General features: G+C 45.8%; 1 protein-coding gene and 1 long non-coding RNA gene across 3 annotated transcripts in view; one reads left to right on the top strand and one right to left on the bottom strand.

Moving 5' to 3' along the window:
• Positions 1–11,109, bottom strand: part of LOC310760018 — a 43,967-nt gene extending 32,858 nt beyond the window's left edge. The window contains exons 1-2 of one of the 2 annotated variants that reach the window (XR_014546687.1): positions 10,998–11,109; positions 7,981–8,086 (exon numbers count right to left, since the gene is read on the bottom strand). This is a non-coding gene — a long non-coding RNA (uncharacterized lncRNA). The remainder of the gene's footprint in view (positions 1–7,980; positions 8,087–10,997) is intronic. The other variant, XR_014546688.1, reaches the window with a different exon arrangement.
• Positions 1–16,083, top strand: part of THEMIS (thymocyte selection associated) — a 68,694-nt gene that overhangs the window by 42,182 nt on the left and 10,429 nt on the right. The window lies entirely within an intron of this gene.

Genomic DNA, 16,083 nt, shown 5'->3' with positions numbered 1-16,083 from the left:
AATTTCCTAATTATTTGTTGGTTTGAAGATTAGTGCTGCCTTCCTCTTTTAGTCTTTCTTTCACAAAGGAGGAAGAAACAGTCTTTTGGTAATAGGAGCTCCATCCTATAGGGAATAATTTGGAAAACAACAAAAGCTGCACATATGGAGCTCCAATTCATACACAACCAAGTTTCCTCTTCCTCATCTGTCAGGGAACTGCCATCAGTGCCGGAGGGAGAGAGCAAGCTCCAGAGGGATTCCAGAGAGCGTCCCGGGATGGGGAGAGGCAGCCCAGCTCCTGGGGAAGAGAATCAGCGTAGCACCAGTGGAGAAGGGGGGCAGATGGGGGAATCGGCGAGACGGTCCCATGACTCCTTGCCGGGGACCAGCGGGGAGAGTAAGGGTCCTCCGCTGCCTACGCCCTCCTTGCGCAGAAGGCTTCCGCGCAGGGAGAGTAGGAGGAGACTAGGCGTCAAAGAGCTTCTTTGCTGGAAAAAGTTTAAGAAACGCCCACTGACGGATTCTGCCAGCGATTGAGACAGCCACGGGTGAGTGGCTGTCCGGACAGAAAAGGTTCACTCAGACAACCCAGCCAGGTGTTGGCACCGGCTTACGCACGAGCAACCCCTAGAACCATTACAGCAATCCGTCAGTCCCTGACGTTGCTTGTGCGCAGCCCCGGAGAGGCAGCACGATGAGCCAAACAGGGCCGGCCGGAGAGACAGAGCAAGAAGCCACGGTGTGAGGTCTGGTCAAGAGGAACCAAGACCTGGAGGCGCATGTAGCTACCCTGTCTGCGCGGCTGGAGGAGAGACGGGCTCAGGATGCACAGGTCAGAGCCACCCCGATAGGGAGGAAGGTCCCGGGGCTGGTACACAAGTTTGGTGGAAAGCCCCAAGACTACAATGCTTTCCGAACGGAAATTCAGTACGCTTTGGAATTGCAGAAAAATGACTTTGCGGATGACGGGGAGAGGGTGGCTTACATTGTGGGACATCTGCAGGATGGGGCGCACGAATGGATCAGGCCCCTAATGCCGACGCAGAATGATGCATTGAAGGATCTTAAGAAATTCTACCAGGGAATGGACGCAATGTTCTCCAGCGAGGTTGAGCAAAGCATGACACGGCGGGAGCTGATGGGGTGCAAGCAGGGGGGCCTGTCTGTCAGAAACTACTGGTCGTGTTTTGCGATGTTAGTCCACAAGCTCGGATGGGATCTGGACTCTGAACCAATGCAAATGTTGTTTGAAGCGGGTTTGTCCTCTGAAGTGAAAGACGAGTTGTCCCGAGCGCCCCGCCCGCGGTCAATGGATGAACTCACAAAGACTGTGCTTGCGATCGGTGTACGCCAGGAAGCGCGGGCTCAGGAGAAGCGGGAGATAAGGGCAGAACATTTCCATGACAACCGCATTCCGGAGATGCCGAGGGAGCCTTCCCAGGCGGCAGAGCCGATGGAAATTGATGGAGCGCGCGTGTGCGCGCGAAGTTTCAAACGCTGGTGAAGGTCGGAAAAGGGAGGGGAAGGAGTGGAAAACTACCAAGAAGTGTTTCCTCTGTCAGCGACTGGGACATTTTGCAAAGGTCTGCCCTCAACGAAAAGCCTGGCAAGGCATGATGGGGGCTGCAGGACACGACGAGAAGGGGGAGGAAGGGCCGGTGCAGGGAAATGACAACGCCTGGCTGCCAACCAACAGGGGCAGCAGCCAGGCCAGCGACCAATAGAGGTGCCCCAGCCTGACCCCCCAAGGCAGCTATAGCCATAGAGGTGGTGCTAGAACTCCCAAATGGGCACCCCGTCAAAGTGGAGGGACTGCTAGATTCTGGCAGCTCGTGTAATTTCTTCAGCAGAGACTTCGCTCTGGAGCACCAACTCCACCTGTTACCACTAGATTTTCCCTTGCAGGTGACCACCATCGATGGCAGGGAACTCCTGGGAGGGGAAGTGACACACCAGACACCGCCAATGCGAATAAGGGTCTCCAGGCACACGGAAACCATTGCCTTTCACGTGGCCACGCTGGCAGGACCCCCAATAATACTGGGAATGAGCTGGCTGGCAATACATGACCCAGTGGTGTCATGGCATCAGCGGTCGGTCACCTTTGGGTCAGCTTACTGCTTAGAACACTGTCTGGGAGGGAAGGAACCAAGAATGACTGTGGCCAGGGTGGCTGGGTTGGCACCACAATATGCTGATTTGAAGGAGGTCTTCAGCGAGAGGGAGGCAGATAGACTGCCCCCCCACAGGCCCTTTGACTGCCAAATCAACCTGCTTCCAGGGGCTCAGTTACCGGTGGGTAAGCTGTATGCCATGTCTGACCGGGAGATGCAGGAGTTGCGGCAGTTTATTGACAAGAACCTGAAGAGAGGTTTCATAAGGGAATCAAAGGCAGTGGGGGGCAGTCCGGTGTTCTTTGTGGACAAAAAAGAGACTAATCAGCCCAGATTAGTCGTGGATTACCGGGCCCTAAACCTGGTGTCAGAACCCGTGACTTTCCCAATGCCCAGGATTGACGATATTTTGACACATGTGAGGCAGGGGAAGATTTTTACCAAGCTAGACCTCAGGGGAGCATACAATCTGATTAGGATAAGGGAGGGGGACGAATGGAAAACGACCATGTTCACCCCCCTGGGGACTTTTGAGTACTTAGTCATGCCATTTGGATTACAATCGGGGTCCGCCTGCTTTCAAGCCTTCATGCACCATGTGTTGGGGCCCCTGCTGTACAAGAACTGCATAGCCTTTTTGGATGACGTCTTAATCTATTCGGACAATGAACAGCAACACGTCAGAGACGTCAGGGAGGTGCTACAGAGATTGAAGAAGCATCAGTTGTGGGTCAAGCTGGAAAAATGCCAATTCCATGCCAGGGAGGTCGAGTTCCTGGGGTACAGGTTGTCAGACAAAGGACTAGCTATGGACCCGGGCAAGTGCTGGAATGGAAAGCCCCCAAAAACAGAAAGGATTTGAAGAGGTTCCTAGGCTTCAGCAACTTCTACAGGAAGTTTATAAAGAACTTCGCTCACTTGACAGCGCCCATAACGGATTTTCTTAGTAGCAAAAAGAAGTTCATGTGGACAGAGGGTGCGCAGCAATCCTTTGAAAGACTGAAGAAGGTGTTTGCCTTGGAAGAGCAGCTCCTGCACGTGGATCCAGAGAAGCCCATGAGACTGGAGACGGACGCGTCCGATCACACCATTGGAGCGGTCCTTTTGCAGCCCGGGGCCAAGCAGAACTGGAGGCTGTGTGCCTTTTTCTCAAGGAAGCTGAGCAAGTCAGAGCAAAACTACACAGTGAACTGCTTGCGATCTATGCGGCATTTCGGCAATGGAGACATCTATTGATAGGGGCACGGCACAAGATCCAGGTCCGAACTGACCACAAGAACTTGGAATTCTGGCAGACCGTGCGAGTGCTCAACCAGAGACAGATCAGATGGTCCCAGGAGTTTGCCAAGTTTTCCTTCGAGATCCGATACGTGCCGGGAGAGGAAAACGTAAGGGCAGATGCTCTCTCCTGGAAACCGGAGTATATGGAAGGAGAGGGACCACCAGAGACCAAGCACATGTTCCCCGAGGACCGGTGGGTGTGTGGGGGAGCATTGGTTGGGAAACGAGAACTGGCAGGGCTCACCAGAGACGATGAGTTCGCTCAGACAAAAATCAGGGAACTCCGGGACGGTAAGGAAGACAATGGAGGGTTTGAGGAAAAGGAAGGGCGACTGTACTATAAGGGGGCGCTGTATGTACCGGGGGAGACTTTGAGGGGGAAGGTACTTAGACAACTCCACGACAACCCAACAGCTGGGCACTTTGGACAGCACAAGACCATGCTACTTGTCACCAGACAGTTCTGGTGGCCAAAGGTGAGGGAAGACGTACAAGAATATGTACGAGGGTGCGACCGATGCCAGAGGGCTAAGGGGGAAAGGGCTGCCCCCGCGGGGTTACTAGAACCCGGGAAAGCCCTGGGAGGTGGTGTCCATTGATTTTATGACAGATCTGCCCAAGTCAAGGGGAAAGACAGCGGTCATGGTAGTAGTCAATCTACTGACTAAAATGTGCCATTTCGTAGCTTGCTCGCATGCAGCAATGGCAGAGGAGACAGCCAGGCTTTTTGTGGATCACATTTTTAGACTGCATGGGGATCCTTTGAGGGTAATCTCGGATCGCGGGAAACAATTTACTTCCCGGTTCTGGAGGAAGCTCACGAGCTTGCTACAGGTTGACGTGAGGTTCTCGACGGCAAGGCATCCAGAAACCAATGGACAAGCCGAAAGAGCGAACGGTATACTCCAGCAATACCTACGCTGTTATGTCAGCGAGAGACAGAACGACTGGGTAGAGAAATTAGCTTTGGCTGAATTTGCGTACAATAACGCTGAATACGTGTCCACGGGAATGAGCCCTTTCATGGCCAATTACGGGTGTCACCCCAGGGCCTTCCCGGGGCGGGGGGAGGAAGGATGGAGTGTACCTGCAGCTGAGCAATTTGTGGAGGAAATGGAGGCCTTACACCAGCAACTCCGGTTGAACTTGGAGCGGGCCAAGGAAGTTTACAAGAGGCAGGCGGACAGGCACCGTCGGGAGGGGGAGGCCATACGGGTGGGAGACCGGGTGTGGTTGTCATCCCAAGGGTTGCCCCTAAAGGGAGGGTGCAAGAAGTTGCAGCCGAGGCGGCTGGGGCCTTTTGAGGTAATACAGCAGGTTAACCCAGTGGCATTTAAACTCAAGTTGCCTGACAGCATGAAGATACATCCGGTGTTCCATAGGTCCCTACTTTCACCTTACACGGAGGGGCGGGAATTCCCGGGACGGGAGGGAGGGGTTACCACCCACCCACGAGTAGAAGAGAGGGAACACTATAACGAAGCCACGGAAATACTCGATTCAAGGTGGCGAGGTCGCCAGGTAGAGTACTTGGTAGCCTGGGAGGGGGAACCTAGGTCGGAAAACACATGGGTCCCTGCTGAATCAATCACTGACGGGTATCTGGTGGAAGAATTCCACAGTTTGTTCCCAGATAAGCCCAAACCATTAGCTAGATTCTGGGAGGAAGAATTTGGACCCACAGATGACGAAGGGGACTTTGTGGGTTTTCCTGCCTCCGAAGAGGAGGGAGAGGAGGTGTCCGAGGGAGAAGAATCAGATTGGGAGGTTCAACCAGAGGGAAGAGATCCGAGCGGATGGGAGGCTGGTTTTGAATCCTCAGAAGATGATGACAGCTCCTTCAGGGGATTCCCCGCATCGTCGGCTGAGAGAGAGGAGGTTGTATCGGAAAATCGCGCCAGGGGTGGGGGTGGGGGTCCTGAGGAGGAGGTGGATGTCAGGGAACTGCCATCAGTGCCGGAGGGAGAGAGCAAGTTCCAGAGGGATTCCAGAGAGTGTCCCGGGATGGGGAGAGGCAGCCCAGCTTCTGGGGAAGAGAATCAGCGTAGCACCAGTGGAGAAGGGGGGCAGATGGGGGAATCGGCGAGGCGGTCCCATGACTCCTTGCCGGGGACCAGCGGGGAGAGTAAGGGTCCTCCGCTGCCTACGCCCTCCTTGCGCAGAAGGCTTCCGCGCAGGGAGAGTAGGAGGAGACTATGCGTCAAAGAGCTTCTTTGCTGGAAAAAGTTTAAGAAACGCCCACTGACGGATTCTGCCAGTGTTTGAGACAGCCACGGGTGAGTGGCTGTCCGGACAGAAAAGGTTCACTCAGGCAACCCAGCCAGGTGTTGACACCAGCTTATGCACGAGCAACCCCTAGAACCATTACATCATCTATGAGCAGAACGCACAGGGACACTGCATTTCTCTAATCACATTATCTGTGTGTTGCTAATGGCATGGGTCTTCCAAAGCAGACATGGAGTTGCCCTCTCCTATAGCAATGAATTTTATTCAAATACAGGCCTTCTTTGTGGGCATCTCCATGTACACCCAACTTGGACAAAGTTGGATTAAGTATCCCTTTGCTAATCAGCTACTTTCCTTTTGATCATGTAATGTTTAAAATCCCTTTGATAACCACAGGGTAATATTCAGTTTCTCTGTGATATGCAGAACAGTTTCTTTGGAACAAGAAACGGACAGTTTCATATAACATCAAAACGAGCTCTGAAAAGTTTCATGTTAGGCAGAGAGCTAGAATGGAGAATTTGCGGAAAGAAACTGACTATTTCTAGTACTTTTACAATCATATTTGTGCACTATTGGAAATGCCATTCTTAATTCTGAATATGGAATATATTATTCCTAAAGGAGTAATATTTTCTAGTAATAAGTAAACACAAATGCATTTGTTTACTTGTAACTAGAAGATATTACTCCTTCAGGAATAATATATTCCCAATATATTTGTTCTATGTCCCTTATAGGTATATTAAAATTGGACATAATAAGAAAAAATGGAAAAAGTTGAATGAATGATGAGCTACTTTTTATGTGAGGGGGAGAAATGTGAAGTTGATAAAATAATCAGCAACACATCCAGTGGAACAGTGTTGAATAATTTCACCTTATTTTTGCAGTGTTTTGAACAATCAAAATTTGAAAATATATCCAAAACTCAGCTGGAATGGTTTCTGCTGGGACCACAAACTAAAGTCATCAAGATGAGAAATCTTGAATCTAGTATTGTTCTGAGAAATATGGAAAAGTACAGCAAAAGAAGTTTAGCTGAAAGGTTTATCTGAAACTATTATACTTCTTCATTTTAGTGATTCCTTGTATAAGGGAAAAAATGATCTAGTTTTATTGAGCTTGTTGCTTGCTCTATCAATTTTTTCTTATCAGAGGCCAGATCCCAGCCAGCAATATAAATACTTTAAAATGGTATCCCAGAGAAACACTGGAGGCGCATTCATCACATCATAAACTTCTCTCTCTATGTGGTGTGTGTGTATGTGTTCCTCTTTTAGTTCCTAAGTTTTAGTGTGTTACTAGAAATTATCATAAATATGCCATTTTGCATTTTCAGTTTGCAGTTTCCCACTCACAAAAACAGCATCACACAACCTGTGGGGTCCCCCTCCCTTTAACCTTTAACTAGGCCTTAAATTTAGGGCTTAAAATTTGTTTGGGTCCAGCATATATGAAGGCCAGTCTTGTTCCATCTGAGCATGCACCACCATGCTGCTCAGGTTGTGACACCTGCTGATTGTCTCCCTGCCATCTGAAGGTCAATGGGTGGAGATAAAAGCTTTTTTTGACTGTCTGTGGCACTTGGACATTGAAATACCCTTCCCAATATGATTTATACAGATCCTTTGCTGTCCACCTTCCTATGGGCAGCTGCAGGGCCAGAACTAGGGTGGGGAGAGAATCCTGGGCACCTGATTCAAAGAGGTACCAAAATCATGATTAATGTTATGCATATTATTAGTAGTCATGGGCAATCATTGCATTTCATGCTAAAATAGGGGAGTGAGTTAAATACTGCAGAAATTTCATTAGAAATTTAAAGCTTTAAACAACAGGTACTGCCAATTTCCCCATTCCCGACTCAACAACAAATTTAGACCTCTTGAAAATAATCCTTAATATTCATTAATGGTGCTTTATCAAGACTTGTGTAAATGTATTTGTTGTTTCATTTTATTACAACTGTTAATCTTTTACATCATAATTATTGGGCTGGCTTAGGGGTGCAGTTTCATGTTGGTTTCCCTGGATGTAAAGAAACCCATTTCTGGCCCCAGGTGGCTGAAACATAACTTTTGAAGAAAGAGTTTGGCCTTGTGTTATATTATTCATTTCTCCATTGGCTATATATGTGTGTGGTTGAATCCAGAGGTACTTTTGCATGACTGGAAAGCTTATTCTGCAACCCAAATTTTTCAGTGGATTAGAGTGCCAAAATGTGCAGAAAGCTCCACAAGAACAAAAGGTTTCGCTGATGTAGACAGTCAGAACTCACAAAAGGTGACTGGGTAGGGAAGGCAGAACTAGAGCTTTCCTGCACAGTCTCCCTGTGAATAGAGCTAAAGTAAGCTCTATATCTGAATCCTACCTTTCTTCCAGGCCTTCTCATTTCTTGACACAAGCAGAGTCTGTGTTTCAGTTCACCCACCTGTAAAATAAGACGATGATCTGCAGCCACATCTTCCTCTGGGATTCTGTGAAGATTCATTAGTCAATGTCAATAGTCTGGTGTTCTGAAGACAAAACATGCTATAAAAATGTAAAGTACTTAAGATAGCAGGGCATACATCTCCAAGCTTGAACCGTTCTGATTATAATGAAAACCAAGGAGCTGTGCTTGTAAGGTGAAGGCATGGCCAGAAACAGCTGTAACTGACTCCACTGACTCCACCTCAGAACTTTGTATTTCAGATGACACGAGATGAGATGAAAATTCTGCCTGTGGCATTTGACATATGATAATATATTACATATACGGAATCTCCAGCTGCTGCTTGCAGTTATCAAGCAATGAACATAGATGTGTGACTCAGCCTTGATACACAGTCCAATCTGGTGTGAAAAATACCTATATAAATATAGTTATATGCTATCATGTAAAATGGTTAAAAATATGCAATCACATACAGAACAAGAAAAACACCAAATGATAGTTGCAGAATTAAAAAGAAAAAAGCTGTTCAACTGGAGTTTTTAAAAGTCTGGGGAAATAAAAAAGGAAAAAAGATTCTAGGGAACCAGGCAGAGGGCCTTCTCGGTAGTGGTGCCCGCCCTGTGGAATGCCCTCCCATCAGATGTCAAGGAAATAAACAACTACAGTGGTACCTCAGGTTACATACGCTTCAGGTTACATACGCTTCAGGTTACAGACTCCGCTAACCCAGAAATAGTACCTCAGGTTAAGAACTTTGCTTCAGGATGAGAACAGAAATTGTGCTCTAGCGGTGCGGCGGCAGCACAAGGCCCCATTAGCTAAAGTGGTGCTTCAGGTTAAGAACAGTTTCAGGTTAAGAACGGACCTCCGGAACGAATTAAGTACTTAACCCGAGGTACCACTGTATCTGACTTTTAGAAGACATCTGAAGGCAGCCCTGTTTAGGGAAGTTTTGAATATTTGATGTTTTATTGTGCTTTTAATATTCTGTTGGGATCCACCCAGAGTGACTGGGGAAACCCAGCCAGATGGGCAGGGTATATATAAAGAAATAATAAGTTGGCACATCCAGAGAATCACCTTGGGCAGCAGGTGCTAGAGTCTCTGGTGGCAGCCTTCCCACCTCCAGTTGTCCTTCCTGAGCCTCTGGGCAACTGCCCTTGTTGGAGGACAGAGCTGGGTATGCCACATCACTTGTCCTGCATGCCCAAAACTAGACTGCTTTGCCCTGTGGAGAATGCTAAAGTGAGATTCCGCTGCAAATCCATTCAGTTTCTGTATGTCAAATTGGGTGGGGATGGGATCTTTGTCCTTTGAATCAGGAAGGAAAATATCTTGGGCTGGCCTTGCTGGCTTCAAAAATATGTGAACAGGTGCCAGGCAGACTTCCTGTGGTCCAAGGTCATGGTAGTACAGTGGTACTTCGGGTTACATAAGCTTCAGGTTACAGACTCCGCTAACCCAGAAATATTACCTCAGGTTAAGAACTTTGCTTCAGGATGAGAACAGAAATTGTGCTCCGGCAGCACGGCAGCAGCAGGAGGCCCCATTAGCTAAAGTGGTGCTTCAGGTTAAGAACAGCTTCAGGTTAAGAATTAAGTTCTTAACCCGAGGTACCACTGTACAAAGGAAAACACCCTCTCCCAAGTCACAATAAACCTAACCTCAGGGAGTGGGGACATTCAGAGAACTTAATTTACAAACAAGTTCTGAGTCCCAAACAAAGTTCTGTGGAAAAGAGCCAGTTTTAGTATGGTGAAGAAATGTCTGCATGGATATATGTATATTATTTCTTGTTACGTTGTTGGTGTATAAATGTTTTTAGTATTATGTGTGTTTTTATTTTCTGTTCATCTGAATGGCGTTTTTGTTTTTTTAAATCTTTGTGAGTCACTTTGAAAATATTTCAGAAAAGGTGAGGAATGGGCTTTAATTATAATATCCAGGAGAAATGTTCTCTGCGCTTTGTGTTGGAGAGGGAGGATTACGTGAAATGTTTTGTTTCTGATTTGCACCATGAGATGGAGGGAGGGAAGAAAGAGGTGTAACATGAATTCAAAATGCTTCTGGAAGCTAAATGCAATATCATCACCCCCCCCCCCTTCTGAAGTTGTTCCTGTAAACAATTCCTTCTCTTTCCCCTCTTTTTATACTTTCTCTTCACATGGGATTAAGGTTTTGTTTTTTTAAAAGTCTGCATTATTTGCCGGCTATTTCATCTACCAGTGCCCAGAGACAAACTTGAATCTAGTTAACAATTTAGTACTGCTGTTATGCAGAGCTGCATATTTTCAAATGTACAGAGGAGGAGGAGTAGAAGAAAATAAATACCTCTCTTAGATTGGATCTTTTTATGACAAGTCGTTGCCTGCAGTGAATTTTTACTCTGAGTTATGGACCCTTGAAATGAGGAGTTTAAAATGGAATATCTTAGCTGTATTAATTTTCAAGTGTAATGCATAAAACAGGAAACAGAGACATCTAGTGGTTTCCATGGCATTGCCCTGACGATAGCAAATAATTAATGTTGTTTCCCTAGTACTACCCTTTCCCTGTTTATTTACAAAGCATTTGTGTGTTACATAGCATTTTAGTACACAATAGGCATTTTAAAAAATGGAAATCTACAAAATGGAACATTTTATCAGTTTACCAGGTAATAGGCCCCTCTCCCCAATTACATTTTGGAAAATACAGGTCAATAGTGCACATGAGAATCTGGATTTCCTCCTCAGATGACCCTATTTTTCATTAGGTGGAAAGTATCGGTTTTAGTGAATTATGCTTAAATTAAGATGTAAGCAAGGCACCTGGAATGCTAGCTGACTCTGTTCAGGTGAGGTAGACTAGACTTTGCCTCAGGAAAAAATTACAACAGAATTCCACCTACTGAACAAGTTGAAAATACATTAGCTTATCTAAATGTGTCATGTGGGGAATAATTCACCTACTTTTTAAAAGCTCAACATTTTCCTGGTGAAGGTATTTACCATGGCTTAGTAGTTTCTTGCAGGCAAGGAGGCTCCTAAATCTACGTGGACATAGTCAGGCTTCTCTATTCACAACAGAATGAGGCAACTCTGCCTGCCTTTCCCACAATGCACCTCCCCCCATTTAAAGTTCCAAGGCAGTCCAGGCAGGCTGGGTTTGCAAGGAATAATAATAATAATTTATCATTTATACCCCACCCATCTGGCTGCGTTTCCCCAGCCACTCTGAGGAAGTACATCTGAGCATCTGGACTGAGGCAATTTGTTTTTGAAACTCATCATGAGATAGTAATAAGTTTAAATAAAGATTTATCCACAATCTTTTATGGTTATCTTCTTCAAAAAGATGCCGTCCTAATCGTCTAATGAAAAATGTGCTATGTGGAATGTAAAATGGGCACCGTAACTACCACACTCAAATTATACCTCCATTTCAGCGCCTGCTACCCACCCACACACCGACTGTGCTAAACTCTTCCCAAATGAAAAGGTAGAGCAGGTTTAAACTACAACACATTATTTACTTTAGCCCTACGTAGCTGCTGCGTTGTCATAACTGTGTTGCTTTCTCTGAGATTATCACCTTGGACTCTCGTTGAACCTCCTCTTTAGGCATGACTAATAGGCACTTGGTGCTAAAAAATATTCATGAACATTTTATTATACGTACCTTCCAAGTTCTTCAGGAAAATAAAGAATGTGAAGCACTACTTGCCGCCTTGTATGCTAACAAGGCTGCATGAAGATTCCTTTCATTGTCACTGGCCATTCGCAAGACTTTTAGAAACCTATAATTCCTTATTCCACATTGCCCAGGGGACTCGGTTGGGATCTGCATGCTGGGGCAGTGCGTTTAAAGTTTCTGGGTAAAACTATGGACCCTGTCAGTTTGTATAACTGTAGTTATGTAATACCCTTGCAAGATATTACTCTGGTGTGCAGTATGGCTGGGCTTGTTGACAGCTTAAGCAGGAAGGCCACTGTGGCATAAAATAAGTAACAATCAAAAAATCATTATCTTTTCCAGAGTGGAACAAATCAGCCTTGACTCGCTGTCTAGTTTATTAATAGCACCCTGTGAAGTCTCAAAGGTCCCCAGCTCCTTCTAATTTTATATTTTAAAGGCATTTATCTTAAATGGCTGTGAACATCAATTATGGATAGCCATGCAGACATCCGATTCATAGCAAAGAGCTGCTTTTGAGCAAAATCCTGGTTTCTTGCTAAGGTCTTACCTCTCCATGGGGAAAACAACATAAGTATGGATCACGATTATGCCAGTTTTAAAGGCTGGTGGCTGATAGCAGAGGAACAAAATGCTGGAGAAATGGATTTCCTAATGTTTGAATAGTGAAATGTGAGCCGGGCATATGAATCTTGTGGACCTAGACTTGGGAAGTGTGAAAATCTTCTCTGTCAAAGTTGTATCTGACCATGTTAAGGGGCAGAGAAATCCATCTTACACATTACAGTGATATGGAAGATACGCCACTGCTATGCCAGCAAAATAGCCACTGTGCCTAAGGCATGCTCAGCCCAAGAGGGTGGGTGAGGGGTACAAAAAAAGTGTAAAATTCACACCCACACCCAATGTCCCTGGAAACATCAACACATCCTACCAATCAGGAGGGAGGCTGTGCCCTGATATATGGCAGAAGCCAAGAATGGGAGCACATACCCCAAAACACACCCTTGCATGGCAACACACACAGCATGCATTTGTGTTTGGAGTCCCAAGGTGAGGGTGAGGGTTCTAGGAAGAGACATTAGCAATGTGTTTGAATCCCCAGAAGGCAAATGTTTTGTCAAGTGTTCCATTTATAAAGTTATTTATTTATAAAGTGCCCTTTATGAAGTTCTGTCTTGTGAGTTTTCAGGAGGCCAAAGACATTTAGCCCCATGATGTGGACCCAATGTTTCCATTTAGAGATCATATGCATGGGATGTGCTTTTATTGGTTGTTGAGTTACACCATATCCTATGCTCAGTTCCAGTGATGTGAGCAGAATAGTTGTAGGCTACAGAGCCTGGCCAGCAACGTTCAGATTTCCCCTCTCCCACTGAAGTTAATGGGAGGGAACCTCAGCTGAAAAGGCTTCTCTCCACTTCAATACTAAGCTCAATGTTGAGGTTGCAAGGAAAGCCTCACCAACAGATCTTAAGGCATGGTCAGGCAGATAATGGGAGAAGGGCTCCTTCAACTACTTTGGACCAAAGTCTAGCTTCTGTCTATCACCAATTTGCTACTTGCTTTTTAAAAAAAGTAGGAGAGAAAATTGGTGACATAACAGACTGTGTCCCAATCCTGTCTCCAAGGCTGTGTGCACCCTCCTGTTTACTCTGCATCCAATGCTTTCCTGCCACTGGCTTGTGAAGCCATGGACACATGATGTTAGGCACGGTCCACATCTATCCTGTAGGGGTTTTTGAGAAATCCCGTGTTTTGATGTGCTTCCCCTGAAACCAGCTTCAATCTGATTTGAAAACATAGGCTCTATGAATCTACCTAACACCTGCACTATACCTGCTCTCTACCCACTGGTGTGGACACATAGTGGGTGACTTGTAAACACACCTTAACCATACAGATGTATACAGCAATATGCAAATGTGATTTGAAAATCAGTAGTGGTGGTGGGAAACTCCACGCTGCGTTTTAAGCTGGTAATGTGTACACGGTATAAGTAAGATCCCTAAGTCATTGTCCTTTTGCCATTACTAGATGGTACAGTGTTTTTTAATGGTGGTTGTAGTCACAGTAGTAGTAGTAGCCATCACAACTCTGGTAGTGAATTGTTGCTTTTATAAGTACAGTGGTACCTCAGGTTACATACGCTTCAGGTTACATACGCTTCAGGGTACAGACTCCGCTAACCCAGAAATAGTACCTCGGGTTAAGAACTTTGCTTCAGGATGAGAACAGAAATTGTGCAGTGCAGTGGCGTAGCGTGGGTTGTCAGCACCCGGGGCAAGGCAAGTAATTTGTGCCCCCTAACCCGTGGATTTGCGCCCCCTAACCCATGGATTTGCGCCCCCTAACCCTAACCCCCAGATGTTGCGCCCGGTGTGGCCGGCCCCCCCTGCACCCCCCACGCTACGCCACTGGTGCAGTGGCAACGCAGCGGCAGCAGGAGGCCCCATTAGCTAAAGTGGTGCTTCAGTTTAAGAACAGTTTCAGGTTAAGAACAGACCTCCAGAACGAATTAAGATCTTAACCCGAGGTACCACTGTACGCATTTGCCACATGGAAGATTCTCAGAAAGGGATGCAGCTAAGTGGTGGAGCACTTACTGGCACTTTGCTTGCTTGCAAGAAACTCCAGTCTTTGGCAACTCCAGGTGGGGCTGCAAAAGACTCCTGCCTGGTGCCCTGCAGAGTCACTGCTAGTCAGTGTGAGCAATACTGTGCTTGAAAGTATAAGACAATTAAACATCCACAGGACAGGTTGATAATTGGCAACAGTTAATGCCAACATCTCTTTGCCCCCCCCCCCGAATTTCTGAAGGCACCAGAAAGAGCTCTCTAGGATCTCTTTAAAGATTGCAGTTAGAGGTTTATGATCTGTATCTTGTAGCATGGGTAACTATAATAAATGTACGGCAGAAGTTGTAGTGCAATGCCCAGCACTGATTACTCCAATAAATGGGCCATTTTCTTCACTAGAGTAGTTTGCAACCATATAACAATGTAACGTTCTGTCTTGCACTGTGCAACTTCATCAAAGTATACTGTCTCTCCTCTTGTAGTGTGTGTATGCACTCATGGTGTGTGAGGCAGAAGAATTGTGGCATGTTCATTGCCATATAATTCCTTATATGTTTTGCACATTGTGGTGCAGTTACTGTTATACCAAAAAAATAAAAAAAATAAAATAAAAATCCCTTAAGCTTGATCATCCACTTACTTTTTGCTATGTATAAAGTGTTATAATAATGATCTGTTATAATAATTTGAGAAAATAAAATGTTATAATCATTTGAGAATTCTGGAATTCCCTCGGTTTTTAAATTAAAAGCCAGTCAATACACACCCCTTTTTATTTTAAGGCTACAACTAGATTTTATTATGGATATGTACTAATGTACATTCCTTCCCATCAGACAGTAACGTGAGTTGCAGGGTGTATGTTTGCACTGGATGACAGGTAGCATTTCAGGCCAATTGGCAGGAAGGGAGGCAGACATTATTGTTGTAGGAACCCTTAGCATACCCTTTGTAGCAAGCATTGGATGTGATGCAATAGGTTTGTTCACACATTACACTGAATTCAGGTAAAAGCTCTCTCTATGCATGTACAAGTGTTTATGCAAAATAATGTACAGTTGTTGATCTGTACCACTCAACTATTGCGTAGTCAGGTACTCAGACTACACACACGTTGAATGTTACATATACGTAAATGTACAAATATACTATTTTTATACTGAGGTACATAGATTATATAGTTGTTGAATGTAACACGTGAACACCCATTATGGTTTAGCATCACAAGAACAAACCTAGCCTTTTCACTGGCTCATACACTCCCTTCTGGCACAGCTATCAGGGGGAATTCAAAAACTGTTTCTGATTAACCAAAGTTGGCCAAGTCCTTTGAACCCACACAAACTGGGTTAATTCAAGCAAGCTAACCTCAAATAATAGTTCATGAAGCTGCCTTGCTTTCGCTAATCTTTGTGAAGATTTACCATAGTTTAGGGTTCCGACAACATGCTAAGCTGTTATCTAAAACAAAAATGAAACATTCTAATTCCCTTCTTGCAATTTTGCCAGTGAATGAGAGGAACAGTAGGTGCATATGAGCTGGGGGTGCGGAAAGGTTAAGCTTGCTCTTGTAACACTACAGGTAAAGGGATCCCTGACCATTAGGTCTAGTCATGACCGACTCTGGGGTTGCGGCGCTCATCTCGCTTTATTGGCCGAGGGAGCCGGCGTACAGCTTCCGGGTCATGTGGCCAGCATGGCTAAGCCACTTCTGGCAAACCAGAGCAGTGCACAGAAATGCCATTTACCTTCCCGCCGGAGCGGTACCTATTTATCCACTTGC

This window comes from Podarcis filfolensis, assembly GCF_964270895.1.
Source record: "Podarcis filfolensis genome assembly, chromosome: 3".
In the NCBI taxonomy this organism is placed as follows: Eukaryota; Metazoa; Chordata; class Lepidosauria; order Squamata; family Lacertidae; genus Podarcis; species Podarcis filfolensis.
This window is presented reverse-complemented; position numbering and strand designations above follow the sequence as displayed.